We start from the raw sequence: 18,274 nt of genomic DNA, 5'->3' as shown, positions 1-18,274 counted from the left end.
TGTATCGGTAATGAGTTTAAAAGCTTTATATATGAATTTGAAAAGCTTTATATTTTTATAAACATAAATTTAAAACAAGTGTTGTCTTGAATTCAACAGCTTACAGACGTATTACAAAATTATATTAAAAAATAGAATCACAAATATAATTTATTTGTTAATTTTGGCCTAAGTTGTATACCGCAGTTCAGGACTCATTAGTGGCTGTTTCATGTCTCTACAATGGGCAGTTCAGTGATCCTTGGCCTCGTCTCAAGATCCTGCCCCATCCATCACCGATGGTTTGGTGTAATTCGAGCCAAGACGAAGGAAACCTTTCTTGTCCTCAACATGTTTCTTGTGGCCACGCCCCCTCCAACCTAGGCAGCCAATGACCGTCGAGCTCCGCCCAGCACGCGCCGCCCATTGGTTGTTTCCCTCGAGATCAATATGGCGCCGTTCCACGTCCTTCGTTTCTCTTTCTGAAGAAGAGCTGCAGAAATATTCACCCTCGTACGTTCACTATTGATCGGTTAAATCTTCCTCCTTTCAACTTGAAGCAGAAATCTAGCTTCCGTCTACAGGTGATTTGTCTCAGGTGACGAAGAAGAGAAAAACGGAAGGAGATAACTGTTACAAGGGGTTGTAGTGGTTGGTACTGGGTGGAGGTAGGGCTTGTGGGAGCGGCGGCCTGGGCGGGAGGCAGGTGCGGCCGTAACGATCCCGGCCTGGCCAACAGAGTGAGCCGCCTTGACGGTGTGCGTTGGCGGTACACCTGTACTTATAGTTGAGCGCTCGGCCGCTAGGTGGCAGCGTTATCGCGCGTGGTTGTCGATTGGCGGGCAAAGCAGGCGCGGGAGCGTGGATCAGGCCTTCGAAGGGAACCTACACACCGGCACCCTTGAATCCTGGTCAACCTGGAGCCACAGGAAGTCACCAGCACTATTTCCGGGCACAAAAACGCTTCTCTGTCGTAAGAGGACGTTCGAAGAAGGTCCACAACGTGAGAAAAGTTGGTGGAGAGGACGCCAACGCCGGCAGTCGCCAGATACCTCTGCCAAGTGAGACTCGCAAGGCTGCCAGCGCCATTGATTCCTGGTTCCAGGACATGACTACCCCGTCATGGTCGCACCGTCGGTCCAGCTGAGCGAGTTTTCCCTGTGAACATTTAGTGCCTCCGACCCCCACCCTCCCACCCACCCCTCCCTTGCGCTCGCCTCCTGCTGAATGTTTTCTCTGGTGCTTGTGCTCTGGTGTGTCCAAGTAAATGTGCGGCCTAGGGTTTAGACTCAAGAACACCCCCTCGAAGAAGACGTCCCTGCGCTGGGGCGACTGTTGTGGGCGAGGTGCCGTAGCGAGCTCCAGCTCCCGCCTCCAGGAGGGGATATGACTGGCCGCGTCTCTCCCACCTAGCCGTCTTCGCCGGGTGCACCTTCAACACCGTCTCTCTTCGTGCCACTGAACTTGTTCTCCTCCTCGTTCGGTCTTGACCGCCACCTTCAGCGTGATCCTCCCCGAACTGGGTCAAGTCTTCCAACTGAAGTTGTTTCTCACGTGTGAACTCTGTACAGGTGACAAAGGTAACTGGAAACTACTTAAAAAAAATCGAAGAACGCAAGAATTATTATTTTTCTTATATGAAAAAAAAAATCGGCTATTTTCAATCATCGAAGTTTTATAACCGCTTTGAAAAATAAAAAACTATATTTTGAACAAAATACATAATAATCTACTTTGTGTACATCAAGAAAAACTGTCTCTTAAGCATCCCAAGGTAAGAAATATTATGATCTTGCATGATTATATGATTGTGCTTACAAGGAGGGGGGTAAGTGGAGGGGGGTAAGTGGAGGGGGGGATGGGCTGAATGGTGAGGGCGGGTGAGAAGACTAAGAGGGGGAAAACAGGCTGCCAGGTGAGGGGAGGGGGGGAATGAGACATACTGTCTGTGGTGGACAGAACGGGATACAGGTGGGGAAATGGAAGGAGAGGGACAGGGTGGGGGAGGGAGACTGGCGGGCTGGGATAGTGGGGACGTCAGCCGGGTTGGTGGGTGGGAGGGGACGGGGGCCGAGAGAGAGAGAGAGAGAGGCAAGTGCGTGGGAGAGGAGTCAGGCGCGAGGGAAGGAGCTGGCTGGGTGGTGTGGGAGAGAAGGTTAACCTAATGCATTGTGCTCCCAGAATTTAAATGAAAAAGGCTGTGGGTATGATTTAAATGCTAATTCGCCAAAGTTTGCCTGGAATAGTTTTGCCCTTAGTCAAGGGCGTGCATGTGGGTGGTTGTTGGCGTCATTGTAGACATGTGGGGGGGGGGGTGGTTGCTGACGTTAGTGGGGGTAGGGGGGAGGGTGCATGTTGGTGGTTATAGGTGTTGGTGTCGATTGATGCCAGCGGGTTTGCATGTTAGTGGTTCTTGGTGTCAGTGTGGTCATGTGTGTGGGTGTCTGCCCGGGTTAGTGTGGGCGTATATATTGATGGTTGATGGCGTCTGTGTGGGCGTACATGTGCTTGGCTGTTTGAGGGCATAAAATGTAAGTTACTTGAAGTGTCACTGCGCATGTGTTGGCACCTAGGGAGGGGAAAGGACAAGAGGACACGTGATGGAAAATCCCTTATTCACTTTGGATTTGGTATAAGACCAAAATATAATGGAGTTGATAGTCCTTAGTCATCTGCCTCATTGCCTCGGTGAGGAGGGAGAGCGGGGAGCGGTGGGGAGGGGGCAAGTGGGGCTTCGTAGTAGTATCTCACCATCCTTATTATAGGAAGGAGAGAGAGGGGGGGGGGGAGGAAAGAGCAGCTGGTTTGCCATGGTAGCTCTCCCTCTCTCTCTCTTTTTCTCGACACAAAACCATGACAGGATGGCTCTTACGTCAAAGCAATCCATTAGAGAGAAAGAGCCTTCATATCCTCATAGCACTGTAGTACTGCCAGTAACCATATCCTTTAGATTTCAACACAACACCATCATAAGCCCAAGTCTCTCCAGGCTCTTGTCTCACCTCAGCACAACTTTTATACAAAGAAGTGGGGTGAACTGTTATTTTCACACTGTGAGAGCTCCCTCTTATCTCTTACCAAAAATATATATTATCATATATTTTTGGTATTAAATCATATATATGTATATATATATATATATATATATATATATATATATATATATATATATATATATATATATATATATATATATATATATATATCTTATCACCTAGTCATCTGCTCTTTTTTTTGCTTCATTTCCAGTTTACTTGACTCTCTTTCTTTGGTAACTCCTCTACCATCTTATTGTATCTCAAGTTAGCTGATCTCGAAGCCCTTCAAATAATAAATACTACGAATGACCGGGGCCCAGATGGTGTTCCAGGGGTCACTAAGCTTTCACCCACGTAAATATGTCAATTTTGTCAATATGTGTCTTCTGATATGTTCTATTACTCTTGGAAAGACGCTGTTGATCAATATGTCTCGGATAACGGTAGTCTTTCTAATCTCTTTAACTATCAGTTGGAAGCCACAGGATCTCTAGAGGATTCAGTCGAATAACAGGTTGTATTGGTATTGACCATGTCGTAGTGTAGTGATCTAAGGCGTTTGCTTGGGAGCACTCAGAGCATAGGTTCGAATCCTCTTTATGGCTCCTAATTTTCTCATTGATTCATCGCGTTAATGTGACTTCTTCGTGCAGGATTAGAATATTGCTATCATTTTTTACTCTCTTACAAACGCCTAAATCTATAATAAGTATTATTATTAAAAAGTTTCTTAAATACGGGAATTTTGTTGTATGGTCTCTATATGGCCACTTCAACTGTTGATCTATCCAACCATAAGAAGACAAAATACAGTAATCTACTGAGGGTATGTTTGCCAATGGCAGGTAGCTCCATTTATTTACTTCCAATCACTATCATTTATGCAACTGGTCTAACCGATGCTTTAAATTTTACAGTGAATTTACTTCAGTGGTGAAACTTAGTAAATTTCTCAATATATGTCACTCTATTCTCAAGCTAGTGAACTGTAAGTGGTATCCCACAAAGGAAAGATAAAGCCAAAGAATAGCAATGTTATTCCAATCTTTTTTAGGCAAATCCTATTTCCTTACTAGTTCTCATTTCGAACATTTATCAATGGATTTCTTGATTTTATGTCCATGCGGACAATAACTTCCAGATTATTTCCACTATAAGATTTGACAATTTCAATATTAATTATTTTATATCTGATCCTCTATTTTATTTTTTCAGGTCCATTTGGAGTGTTTAAAGTGTTCTAAATCATATCTGACCGTTTAGTTTCAGTTTATTACAGTTTTTTTTGTGTCATTAGTTCAAGTTCAAGAATGAACTATTGTTGTTCACTACTACATCTAAACCATTTATGTGCATGATGAACACAAGAGGTCACAGGTGAACGTCCAGGGCACTCCACCTATGACTGTTCCCCCTTATGCTTTTAATCTGCTTCCTGTGCCTTAACCATGTCCTGATCTAGTGTAGGAAGTTCCCTCCATTACCGTGTTTCACTCTTCCATATCAATATTACGCGTGGAACGGTGGTGAACTGTTAGCCTTAATAAAGTACATTTATATGTTAAATTAATCTTTATCACGACTTAAAGTATGTTGGACAAGCACGTATGAATATTTGGTCTTGAAACAAGAGGTGATGCTCTATATCCTGAAGCAGTGTTATTATTGTCTGGTATGTTAAGTTTCCATGACAGATCAGGCTGTAATATAGTAATTGCAAACTAGAAGGTGAAGGGACGACGACGTTTCGGTCCGTCCTGGACCATTCTCAAGTCGATTGTCTTGTCACAGTCGACTTGAGAATGGCCCAGGACGGATCGAAACGTCGTCGTCCCTTCACCTTCTAGTGTGTGGTCTGGTCAACATACTTTAGCCACGTTATTGTGACTCATCGCCTGCATACTAATTGCAAACTGGAGTTTGAGATACGATTTGTCAAAATAGAGCTTGTAATAAGCCAGCGTTTGCTTTAATGTTAGTGACCTAAGATTTCGTTGAATTCGAAGTCATTATTACTGACTCCGAATGCATGAAAGGCAGTATGAATTAAATATTAGTGAAGTGATATTCTTCAATTGACATCTTGTTATCAATATTCTCCATTCCACTTTGACTCTGCACTCTGCAACACACTTCCGTTACACTCAGTCTTCACTTGATGCTCGCTTGTTGCAGTCTTGATCTCTTAAGTCTGATCTTAAATAATCTTCCTTTGGAGCACTTGCATTTCAGGAAAATTTAATTTACCTACCGCATAACTTGAGGAAGGTAGAGTGGGAGGAAAAGAAGAAGAAATGAAGTGAGTGAAGTAGGGAGTAAGGGAAAGATTGAGAGAGGAAAAGAGTGAAGGAAGGATTGAGGGAGGGACTGAGTGAATGGAGTAAGAGAGAGAGAGAGAGAGAGAGAGAGAGAGAGAGAGAGAGAGAGAGAGAGAGAGAGAGAGAGAGAGAGAGAGAGAGAGAGCGAGAGAGAGAGAGAAAGAGAGAGAGAGAGAGAGAGAGAGAGAGAGAGAGGTCTATCTAGCACTGATTAGTCTAACTCTTCCCCCCGGAAAGAGTTAGATCTTCTAACCCCCTTAGTTAGACGAGTTAGACCCCCTTCCCCAATCTAGCTGCAGATTGGGGAAGGTTCTTAACAGGGACAAAGAGTAAATCAGAAACTACATTAGCTGTAACAACATATACACTGCATGGATAGCTCTCAAACTGCATTAAGAAAGAACAAATAGCCATTGCATGAACACAAATCACATTGATTTTTGTTCCATGAGGAACTCGATCTCCAAGACTCCATTTTCCGCGGGAGAAAGGTGAATGTGTGTTTGTGTGTGTGTGTGTGTGTGTGTGTGTGTGTGTGTGTGTGTGTGTGTGTGTGTGTGTGTGTGTGTGTACTCACCTAGTTGTACTCACCTAGTTGTGTTTGCGGGGGTTGAGCTCTGGCTCTTTGGTCCCGCCTCTCAACCGATTGTGTGTGTGTGTGTGTGTGTGTGTGTGTGTGTGTGTGTGTGTGTGTGTGTGTGTGTGTGTGTGTGTGTGTGTGTGTGTGTATTCGCGCGGGCGCGTGTCTGTGTGTGTTTAAGTATGTTCATGTGTACATACATTCAGCACGACCAGTAAAATAAACAATTAAATAACCTATTAAATTGATCGTTTCACGATACAAAAATCAACGTGCTTCATTTATATGCTTCATTTTGTCACTAGTTTCACAAATACTTTAAATTAACTATGAATAAGTGTTAGTTTACAAACTAGGTAGTTTCACGAAGCAACGGAAATAATATCTTACCTTAAATTTGGTTACAAATATAGCCTTTTATTTCGAAATTTTATCATAAATCTCAAAATTAATTCATCACCCCTTGAGAGAAATCCACGGGGCTTGTGGGTGAAACCATTGCATTAAAATGAGAACAGGTAAAGCCTTCTGGAAATGGCTGACACTATAAGACTGACCAAACCCTCATGGATTCCTACTGAGCCCGTGTGAGACACAGCTAAATACCTCCCAGGCGCTTTAAATCCCCGGAAGACTATCCAAATGCTTCCGAGAGCAGGTAAACAGCTTTCCAACACTTCATGGGGCTCACTGTGGGCAGTCCAACCATTCTACGATTCGTCTAATGCCCCCTCCTTTTTCTGGTAACTGAATCGTGGTGGTAATGCTGGTGGCAGTGTTGATGCTGGTATTGATGTCGTAATGTTGGTGGTAGTCGTGATAGTAGTATTGATAGTGGTGATTGTAGTGTTGAGGGAGGCTGTGGAAGTAGTGGTGATGGTGGTTGTGGTGGTAGTGATGGTGCTGGTACTAATGTTGTAATGTTGGTGATAGTTGTGATGGTAGTATAGATAGTGTTGGTGGTAGTTTGGTGGTGGTGGAAGCTGTGGTAGCAGTGTTGATGGTGGTGGTGGTAGTCTTGGTGGTAATTATGATTGTGCTGGTGGTGCTCGTTGGTGGACGGACCGAGGAATATCAACACGAGACTCAAAGAAACCCTCTCTCTCTCTCTTCCCACTCAAAGCACGCAAAAAATAATAGATACCTCCTTGACAATCTACCAGTTGGTACACCAAGAGGTGCCCCAAGTCGATCCCATTAGGTTGCGCCATCACAACATGCGTTTTCGAGTCGGTATTTTAATTTTGAATATTATGATCAGATGATGAAACTCTGTAGACACGGTGGCCACTATTTCATCTCCACCGTCTTCATGGTAGCCGGTTTCACTTAAATAAGGGGAATGGGGGCCGTCCTCGACCAGCCTATGACAGTCTTCGTACCCCACTAGTCATCCTGCAATGTTGGATGAGACTAGCCACACGCATCTGACTTCCAAACTTGGGCAGACAGGCAGAAAGTTCCTTTTGAATATATATATATAAATATATATATATATATATATATATATATATATATATATATATATATATATATATATATATATATATATATATATATATATAGCTGAAGACCACAAAAATACAAAACATATGAAACCTTAAAATAAACTAAACAGAAAAATATAATTTTCAAAGGAACCACTGTGGACTTAGAGAGCAAACATGGATGGTGGATTTAAGAACTCTGTAAACACAGATCACGAATGAAAAATTACGAGGAAAATATCAGAAAGTCAAAAATATTTTATCCCTGCGTATTGCATGGAGAGTAACAGTGATGTTTTTTTTGGACAGATGAGATGGATGGACCTGTATGTACGTCTTTGTATATGTGAAGTAGATAAAGATAGATAAACATAATAGACAGAATGCGCAAGAGAGTGCGAGTGCGCTTACCAGCTTCTGTCTCTGTGGTCTGAGGTACGAGACTTAAGACCCAGCTCGTAGGTGACATATCTTGTGTCACCACCACTACCCTTCTCTTCAGAAAGAGTAGAGCCCCTGACTCTACATGAATAGAGCTCTAAATGAATCTGAACCTAAATTGTCTGAATCTGAACTTTTCCAATTTATAACATAGTTCAGTGTTCTATTCTGTTGGTAATTTTTTTTGTTCAAACCTTATACTCCTTTATTCATTTGAATGTCTCAGTCATATCACCTATCACTCATCTTAATTTTAGAGAATGTAAATTATGCTTCTTTTACTTTCTTCATATGGAATGTTTCTGATTTTCAGGACTGACTTTGTCACCCGTCTTTGTACGTGTCCGATTAAATTGATATATACTTAATATATCCCTCAGGCCGGGCTTGGGGAGTAGAAGAACTCCCAGAACCCCATCAAGCAGGTATCAACTATTTACAGAGAACAAAATTAAACTGAATAATCTCAGTGAATCTAACAAGTCACCGAATCCCTCAAACGTACATATATTATTATAATCAAATTAACATCCCTCAAAATCTTGTTGTAATAACACACCGTTGTGACACCAACAACCTCAGACTGGGGTTATAATAACCAGAGAAATTATGAATGAGGGTTAGTGTGGCCAGGAGCCTCGAAGGATCAAATATCGATTTATGGTGAGTTGTTCGCTAAGGGTCAACCGCCCAGTAACCCAGCAGGTCATGGTCTATCTACCATGAACGACGCTCATGGTGTAGAGACCATGGTAGATTTGGCAGTGACGGGGAAGTTGGCTGTGCTGGAAAATTACAGAAAGTAGCATTACCAGACGTTGATGATGAACAAAGTAGTGTTATCAAACGTTGGTAACGAATAGAGTAGAATTACTAGACATTGGTAACGAATAGAGTAGAATTACTAGACGCTGGTAACGAATAGAGTAGAATTACTAGACGCTGGTAACGAATAGAGTAGAATTACTAGACGCTGGTAACGAATAGAGTAGAATTACTAGACGTTGGTAACGAATAGAGTAGAATTACTAGACGTTGGTAACGAATAGAGTAGAATTACTAGACGTTGGTAACGAATAGAATAGAATTACTAGACGTTGGTAACGAATAGAGTAGAATTACTAGACGTTGGTAACGAATAGAGTAGAATTACTAGACGCTGGTAACGAATAGAGTAGAATTAGTAGACGTTGGTAACGAATAGAGTAGAATTACTAGACGCTGGTAACGAATAGAGTAGAATTACTAGACGTTGGTAACGAATAGAGTAGAATTACTAGACGTTGGTAACGAACAAAAGAAGTATTATCAGACGTGGGGTAGTGGACAAGGAGACATAAAATACACATTGGTAAGGAACAAGTTTATATTAACACGTTGGTAACGAATATAGTGGAACTAACAGAATTTGTTACTGAAGAAAGTGGCAGGCAAAGTGGCATTAACAGACGTTGGTAACAGACAAAGTGTCATTAACAGACGCTAGTAACAGAAGGATTTTGATAGATATAATGATGGTAGATATGATGTGATATTCAATCATTATATATATTGAAACAATTAGCTAAAGACGGCAGAAAACAATGAATGTGGATCACTAGTCAACTTATCCTCTTAAATTAATACTCCTGACAAACGTTACAAATGCAACCTACTATGAAAAGTAACAGCTTACAAATTTCCACGTTTTCTATGCATCGGACTCTACAGGATAAGTGGGTTGTTTGAGTGCATATATATATACGTTTCTGGTTTAGTTAGTAGGTTGGATTTTTGACGGAATGGCAAATCAAAGAGAAAGGGGAGAAAGAGGTTAATTACACAGATGACACAAGCTTTCTATTGTTTTCCAATGGAATCAGAAATCAGATCAAAGTTGTCTTATAATATGTAAATATGTAATAATATTACATATACTTCATCTGACACGAGGGAGGGGAGTTATTTCCATACATATAAGTCTAAGGAATTACTCTAAGGAAATACTAACTGAATAATTAGTAAGAATTTTAAACCTAAAAATCAATGCATAAACGTTCGTAATAAGGCAAATTAGGACACTGAGATTTATTATTTGAATCGTTAGTAACAAGACACCTTAGAAGGTCTAAGAAACCGGAAATACTTTAAAGTCAATTAGAAGGGGTTTAACAACTGCGGAAGTAGTCAGCTTACAACCCCCAGGCTGTCTGAGACTATTTGGTTATCTTGTTGCTGTCTCCTGCTTATCCCTCTTCTGGCTATTTGTATTATATGTCTTATTTTCAAGTTAATTAGCAACTTTTCTGGTTCTCTTAAGAGAAGATCGTGAGTAAATAACAGAGTGAAATAAGGAGTTAGCGAGAGTATAAGTGAATGTGTATACATACGTATGTGCACTTGTATATGAGTAAATATGCCCTTATATACATCATTGTATTAAGATGAATGTAAGAAAGATCAAATTTTATATATAGAGTGCACAGGTGCACGTCAGACCCCTCCACCTTTAACCTATCCCGCTGGAGGTCAAGTTAGGTCAACTCTCTCTGCCTTCACCCGTCCTCAGGATCATGCCAGCCAACACCCAGGCAGTGCCATCCTCCCCCAGCGCAGGTAATGCCAGCGCAGGCAGTGCCAGCGCAGGTAGTACCTTCTGCTCATATCAAGCTCCTCTCCCTAAACACAATGCCACCTTTCACCTCAGAAGCAGATGAGGTGAGTCCTCATCCTATACCCCCGTCACATCATTCCCCTTCCCTACCCCCTTTCCTTGTTTTCCCCCTTCCCCTTCCTAGGGGAATATAACCTTTCCCCAGAGACTCGCACACCCAAAACCCACATAAGTTGGACAGCCGTAAATAACTCTGAAATTCTAGCTTTAATTCTTGGTCTTAGCTTCGCTCAAGGGATAAGTAGCCGACACCATTATTCGGAAAGCATAATTCACAACTATAGATGCAATAACTTTATGAAGGGGTGACATACAAAGGATCTTGACCGTCACTCCGCAAGAACCAATTAAATATAAAAAACAGCCTTGGAGAACCTTTGTAATGATAACAAAAAAGGAGAGATAGCACAACCAAAGCGAGTGAGCAGCATTGTTATCATGGACACAGAATTTATATACACAAAATTGTATACACAATTTTTGTTCAAATAATCAATAAGATATGGAAGGTGTCTGACACTGACAGACTGCTTTAGCATATGATACTTTATATTATATGATTTAGCATATAAGTAGCAGACTTCATATTTAGCATATAAGACCTAGACGAGTCTAGGGCAAATAGCCCTAGACTCGTTGCCATTTATGATCTGCTTAACACCCACAAATCCCAACCATAAAATATTTAGCTTATTACATAAAAAAAGAAAAAAAAGATTTTACTTCAAAAAATCAAGACTTTACTACAAAAAAAAATAAGTCTTTGCTGCCAAGAAAAAACAACAATACCTTTGCTAATGAAAAGTGGCACGGCCAACGAAGAGCAACAAAGTCCTAAACTTCAGTGGGTCCCAGCGCCCAGCTAGCTCCCTGAGGACCCACAGGCAGACCAAGAAACACTTGCCAGTTCAGTCAACAGCAGCACCAGCAGATGTGATCACGTGTGGGGAGGGGGAAGCAGAGCAGCAGGCGTGGACAGAGTGGGGGGGGGGGACAGTCTGCCGGACGACGACGTTGAACATTGGGTAGAAATGTGACGACACTGAACGACAGGTTGGTTCATTATGGGACCAGAGAACTAGAAACAGACAGGTAATTTAAACATGAAAGGAGAAAGATTAAGAAACAGACTGAATGACACAGAGAGAGAGAGAGAGAGAGAGAGAGAGAGAGAGAGAGAGAGAGAGAGAGAGAGAGAGAGAGAGAGAGAGAGAGAGAGAGAGAGAGAGAGAGAGAGAGAGAGAGACAGTCAAACAGTTTGTGAGTGAGATTCCAAATTTTTTTTCCCATGAATATTTGCCTCTGACACCTCTCTAGGGAACAGAAGAGAAAATTGCTATTCAAATTGGCCCTTTAAGTTAGAAAACGTCGAAAGGAACACAGAAACACTGAAAAACACCCTCTTGCCACACCTGATACCAGGAGAACACCCTACTGCCACACCTGATGCAAGGAGAACACCCTACTGCCACACCTGATGCAAGGAGAACACCCTACTGCCACACCTGATGCAAGGAGAACACCCTACTGCCACACCTGATGCCAGGAGAACACCCTCTTGCCACACCTGATGCCAGGAGAACACCCTACTGCCACACCTGATGCCAGGAGAACACCCTACTGCCACACCTGATGCCAGGAGAACACCCTACTGCCACACCTGATGCCAGGAGAACACCCTCTTGCCACACCTGATGCCAGGAGAACACCCTACTGCCACACCTGATGCCAGGAGAACACCAAATGTTGTCTTGTCTTGGTCAGTTAGGCAATAGTGACATCGTAAGCCTCCCAGTCTATTTTTTGTCAAACCGAAGTCCCCAAGTATGAGAAATCGTGCTTTATCGTTATCTATCACACACACATACACACACCTTGTGTGTATGTGTGTGTGTGTGTGTGTGTGTGTGTGTGTGTGTGTGTGTGTGTGTGTGTGTGTGTGTGTGTGTGTGTGTGTGTGTGGGTGTGTGTGTAGGTGTGCGTGTATGCGTGTGACTGTGGTTCTTACAGTTCACCATCTATTGGTTCCCCCTTCAGTCTACCTGTCTCACCTGTTTGGCACTCTAGTCTGTGTTTATTTATAATCAGTACCTTTTCAATTTTGTTTATATTAGAATTTCCTTATGTGCTTAACATTCATATGTCAATTATCTTCTCAACCATGAGATCAATGTGATTTCACTAGCAAGTGTTTTGAAATAATGTAAACAAATAATTAAACAAGCACATGCGTGAATATCGTGATTATATGAACACGATAAATAAATAAAGAAGAGTTTTAGATACATTATAGAGTATTAAACCCTCACTTCCTACACAGGTCGGTTACTAAATGTTTCCTGAACACCCCCCCCCTCTCTCTCTCTCTCACCCTCCCAGACCACTGGCATCACCTCCAAGTCAATACGTCAGGGATATCTTCCAGTGCCAGCTGACTGGATGGTCCTCCGTGGTCATAGTGCAAAATGAACGCCACGGAAGTATTTACTTGCTGTCGATTTCGAGACTTCATCTTCTCCTTAAGCCTCACCTGGAGCTAAGCTTATCTTGTAACAACATGATCTGAAAGACCGTTGCTTGGGATCCGCCCTCAGGCCAACATATCCATTACATCCTGGAAGACCTGACACTTCCTTGCAGGAATTCGTGCCACATTTACCCGTAAAACTCTGTTTAATGCCCTTGACACCACACACCGTAAGTGCCAGCGCCTCCACCTCGCCCCCAGGTGACTGTGGACCAGGGAACTATACGATAAAAGATCTTTATCCTTCCAAACGTCTTCCCGCAGACATGTAAGGCATCAAGATATTTCAGCAGTTCGAGAAAAATACGTCTTTTTGAGGTGTTCGGCAGCTAAACATTCCCTGGAGTGAGGAATTTCTTGCTATTTTCCCGAGCAAGGCGTCAGAATTTCCAGAGACGCTCCCAGCGGGCAGTACCGCAGCGACTTGAGACAGCAACATGCGCATTGCATAATAATAATATTCATAAGACGGTTTGGATGCCATGAACATTATGATAATGATAAGCACTGTAATTACTGTATGCAGAGCCCAGGTTCATGACGCTCACCGGACGTGGGCAAAAAAGAGGATGAGTTCCTAGTTCTGACAGCTGTGTATTCATCAACGTAGACAAGAAAGAGTCTGGGCATCCTATTTGTTCTGACAGAGGTTGTGCACATCATCCTATGATGATTCGTATCCTGCTGAGTCTGGAGGGTTACTGAATGTCGATACTACACTAAAAATGGCTGACACATTCAATATCGCTTCACACTAATGCAAAATAACGTTAATACAGTTGAAAATAGGAACCCCCATCGGAAGAGCAAATAATATATGTAGCTTCAGGCAATAAGTCACTGCTCCTATTAATGTTACCTTAAAACTAGTTATTAAAACTTAAGTTAGCAACTCGATTTATAATCTGGGTTGAAAACTTTCACTGACACAAATTTTCGCAACATCTACGGTCGTGCAGCTGTGTGTGTACAGTTTACTCTCGTAAATGTGCACGTACAGTTGTGTACGTGCACATTTCTGGTCGTGCAGCTGTGTGTTATTATTATGCAATCTTCATTTGAAGGTGTCGGCCACTTCCCAGTCGTATTGCAGGTGTGGAAGACAACACACCATGCAACCAGGAGTGCCACACCTGTAGGACAGGTGTTAAGATCATATATCTTAACAGGACAGACAACTGAACATCACAATAGGATGATTCATAACTGAAGAACAACGCATAACAGAAGGAAGACGCCATAGCATTAGAACGGCTATACAATAAGACTTGTGAATTCCCAAACAAGTGTATGAAAAACAGAGAGATATGTGATCTTATCCATTAAAGGGAGTCAGATACGGTTAGTAAATAAAGCGAGATAGATGAACTTAGTAAACCAAGGGAACAGGGAAGTGAGCTTTACTAAGCTCACATGTTCCTTAAAGTAAAGCTTTCACATCTAGTGAAGGACATGATTTCATAATCTTTCCATGAACATAACTGATAGATTACATGTCAAAATTATTTTCGTCTAAGTTAATATTAGGGGCTAAATATTGGTTTCCTTCGTGATGTGATCATAATCCTTGTTATCTCTGTTACAACGTCAACTTGCAAGCTTCGTCATCAACATTAGGTAACTTTAAGGTTTGCGGTGATGAGTCTTAAAGCTTCTTTTACGCCTCCAGTGAAGCCCAGTGAGTAGTTACCCCAGATACCTGCGGGTTTCTGCCGGATTTTATTGTAGTAAATATTCCTCAGGAGAGGTGTTATTGCATTACATAACAATACACTGTACCCCTCGGGTACACTGCCATGGGATACACTACCCTGAGATACACTACACTGGGATACACTACACTGGGATACACTACCCTGGGATACACTACACTGGGATACACTACACTGGGGTACACTGCTATGGTCCTCCAACTGCAAAAAGCTTTTCTATGACCATCACAGTAACTTGCTGTCCAACCCGCATGTATACTGTCAGTATACACACACACACACACACACACAGTGCACATTAACCCCCTTATACATTTTTCTACCCACTTCCCTGTTTAGAATCATGGCGCACAAGGTTAGAGAGGAGACAAAAAAAAAATCCTCCTAAAGGGAGAAGCACTATAATTCAAGGAAGATATTCTAGACACAGGTGTGTGTGTGTGTGTGTGTGTGTGTGTGTGTGTGTGTGTGTGTGTGTGTGTGTGTGTGTGTGTGTGTGTGTGTGTGTGTGTGTGTGCGCGCGCCTATGAAGGAGGCCACAACTGTGCCAGGGAAGGAAGGCAGCGTCCCAGAGGACCAGTAGCACTGTTGGCAAACATGTCAACACGTTAAACGGGGAAAATACAAAATTTTGACGGAGCAAAAATAATTTTTTGGAAGTGAGGAGAGACGATAAATATTCGTCTTAGATGCCTTTTCCTCAACAAATATTATAATTAAAAGGAAGGATATAGAAGGTTTCTATGTCAAATTTCATCAATTTGACATAGAAATGAGAAAAAAAATAGAATACGAAAATAAATAAAAGTTATCATGTAATTTTCTGGAGAGGTAAAATGGTGATATCAAATAATAATGTTCAACACAGACTTGCAACAGCACGAACACTGATACTGTTGCAGCTTCATTGTTTGGGGCTCACCCGTCGTTGTCAGCACAGTGTATCCTGGCTTCCTCACAGGTCAGCACCGTGTCTTGGCTTCCTCACAAGTCAGCACCGTGTCTTGGCTTCCTCACAGGACAGCACCGTGTCTTGGCTTCCTCACAGGTCAGCAGAACAGTGTATTCTGGCTTCCTCACAGGTCAGCACAGTGTATCCTGGCTTCCTCGCAGGTCAGCACCGTGTCTTGGCTTCCTCACAGGTCAGCACAGTGTATCCTGGCTTCCTCGCAGGTCAGCACCGTGTCTTGGCTTCCTCACAGGTCAGCACAGTGTATCCTGGCTTCCTCACAGGTCAGCACAGTGTATCCTGGCTTCCTCACAGGTCAGCACAGTGTCTTGGCTTCCTCACAGGTCAGCACAGTGTACTCTGGCTTCCTCACAGGTCAGCACAGCGTCTCTTGGCTTCCTCACAGGTCAACACAGTGTCTTGGCTTCCTCACAGGTCAGCACAGTGTCTCTTGGCTTCCTCACCTCACCAGTGTAATAACCAACCTCCTGGTGCTAGTTTGCACAGTGCTCAACAGTCACTGTTGCACAGGTCACGGGAATTAGTGTCGCCTGCAGTGACCAGGTGACTCTCACAGTTACCAGGTGAGAGTCACTCACCTTGAGTCTCTCAAGGTGAGAGAACATACATTGTTCTATACTGAGCATGTTGTATACTGGAAGAGTGAACTACAGTATGCGTTTGAGTATGAATTAATAATGAGTTGCTGAAGAGCGCTGCTCATTCAGTAAACACAAGTGATTCATGTGTGTGCTGCCTGACGCACGGATGGAGCTCCAAGCTTAATGTGTATGGATTGTTTATAATGCTTGATTGTGACTTTTAAAATCTGTTTCACACTAGAATTTCAAGACAAACGAGACCTGATTTTATAACTTAATTGAATATAATTTCAAAACTTGTTATCAGTTTATCATTATAAAATTGATACTTATATAATGATAAATTGCCCTTGAGACTACGACTGCCGAGCGCTGTTCACTCAGCCGCGAGGCCCCCACTTGTGTACTCACCTAGTTGAGCATGCGGGGTTGAGCTTTGGCTCTTTGGTCCCGCCTTTCAACTGTCAACAACTGGTGTGTGTGTGTATTCACCTAGTTGTATTCACCTAGTTGTGCTTGTGGGGGATTGAGCTCTTCTCTTTCGACCCGCCTCTCAACTGTCAATCAACTATTTCTACTACTACTATTTTTTTCACACGCAGAAAAATGATTTTGTGTGTGTGTGTATGTGTGTGTGTGTGTGTGTGTGTGTGTGTGTGTGTGTGTGTGTGTGTGTGTGTGTGTGTGTGTGTGTGTGTGTGTGTGTGTGTTGTATGTGCACGCGAGTGCATGTTCGGTAGCCATGCCTCATCGCTGTGAGCTGAAGTAACCCCAGATCTGAGAGACGTGAAGTCATTTACCAGATATTACTGGGAATAGAATAATGTCTTTCACTGACCGCCCGCCAGGGTGGGGTAGACAAGGAGATTCTCCACCGTCCTCCTTAGTGTTGGTGATGTGGTGGAGCGAGGAGGTGGAGGTGGTGGTTGTGGTAGTCGTGTGGTAGAACAAGGTGGTAGTGACAGGATAGCAGCTGTGTGGAATAGATGTATATGGCCAAGATATGGAGTTCTGGTCCATCGAGAGTGGATAACGGAGCTCTCGCTGGAGGATGACTGACAAGGTGACTGATAAGGTGGGTACTCATCGAGTTGTGTTTGAGAGGGAGGTTGAGCTTCAGCTCTTTGGCTACGCTTCTTAACCTTTAATCGATTTTCAGATGAAGGATCACTTTAGCTTTCCCTTCAGTCAAACTTGCCCAGTCATTTATTGAACCATTCTCTCAGTATTGGTTATATTTTAATATATCCCTTTGAATAGCTTATTGGTTTTTCGTATAAATTACATCACAGCTATATATATATATATATATATTGAAATAAATATGCAACTCTGTCAATATGTGCCAAGCGGAGCATCAGGCTCCAACCCGTTCTCACACTTTCGTATAGTCAATATTGACTTATTAAATACGTGCATATGTGACATACTAAACATACTAGTTTACCTTGAAAAGCTTCATAGAAAACACCGACCTTACCTAACCTTCTTAGTATGTTTAGATAAGCATCTTATTGCTTCGTAATTACAATTATTACTTAACCTATTATTGGTATAGGTTAAGTAACTTAACCTATTATAGGTATAGGTTAAGTAATAATTGTAATTACGAAGCAATAAGATGCTTATCTTAACATACTAAGAAGGTTAGGTAAGGTCGGTGTTTTCTATGAAGCTTTTCAAGGTAAACTAGTATGTTTAGTATGTCACATATGCACGTATTTAATAAGTCAATATTGACTAAGAAAGTGCGAGAACGGGTTGCAGGCTCATTGTTGATTCGGATGTAAATTTACAATCTCAATCAGCTTTCCGGGTACATAGATATTACTGAGCACAGCCGTCTCTAACACAACACCATCAGCTGCTCAGTACAGAAGTGTTGCTGGGTACAAACCAACCACCTACAGTATAGTTACCGCCAGAGCTGACGAATGAGTAACACTTAAATTGCAACTTACAAACTAATTTCAACAAATTGCCCACAT

At 42.3% G+C, this 18,274-nt stretch overlaps 1 protein-coding gene across 3 annotated transcripts in view; it reads left to right on the top strand.

The window, feature by feature from the left end:
• Window positions 1-196: 196 nt before the first annotated feature.
• ChT (choline transporter) overlaps window positions 197-18,274 on the top strand; it is a 70,686-nt gene continuing 52,608 nt past the window's right edge. The window contains exon 1 of one of the 3 annotated variants that reach the window (XM_045744861.2): window positions 197-1,753. The gene's annotated coding sequence lies outside the window, so the exon portion shown is untranslated. Of the gene's footprint in view, window positions 1,754-17,183; window positions 17,362-18,274 lie in introns of those variants that run through there. The other 2 variants (XM_045744859.2, XM_045744862.2) reach the window with 2 other exon arrangements.

Source organism: Procambarus clarkii, chromosome 8 (genome assembly GCF_040958095.1).
Source record: "Procambarus clarkii isolate CNS0578487 chromosome 8, FALCON_Pclarkii_2.0, whole genome shotgun sequence".
Classification (NCBI taxonomy): Eukaryota; Metazoa; Arthropoda; class Malacostraca; order Decapoda; family Cambaridae; genus Procambarus; species Procambarus clarkii.
Note: the sequence above shows the minus strand (reverse complement) of the source record. Positions and strands in the feature narration are given on the sequence as shown.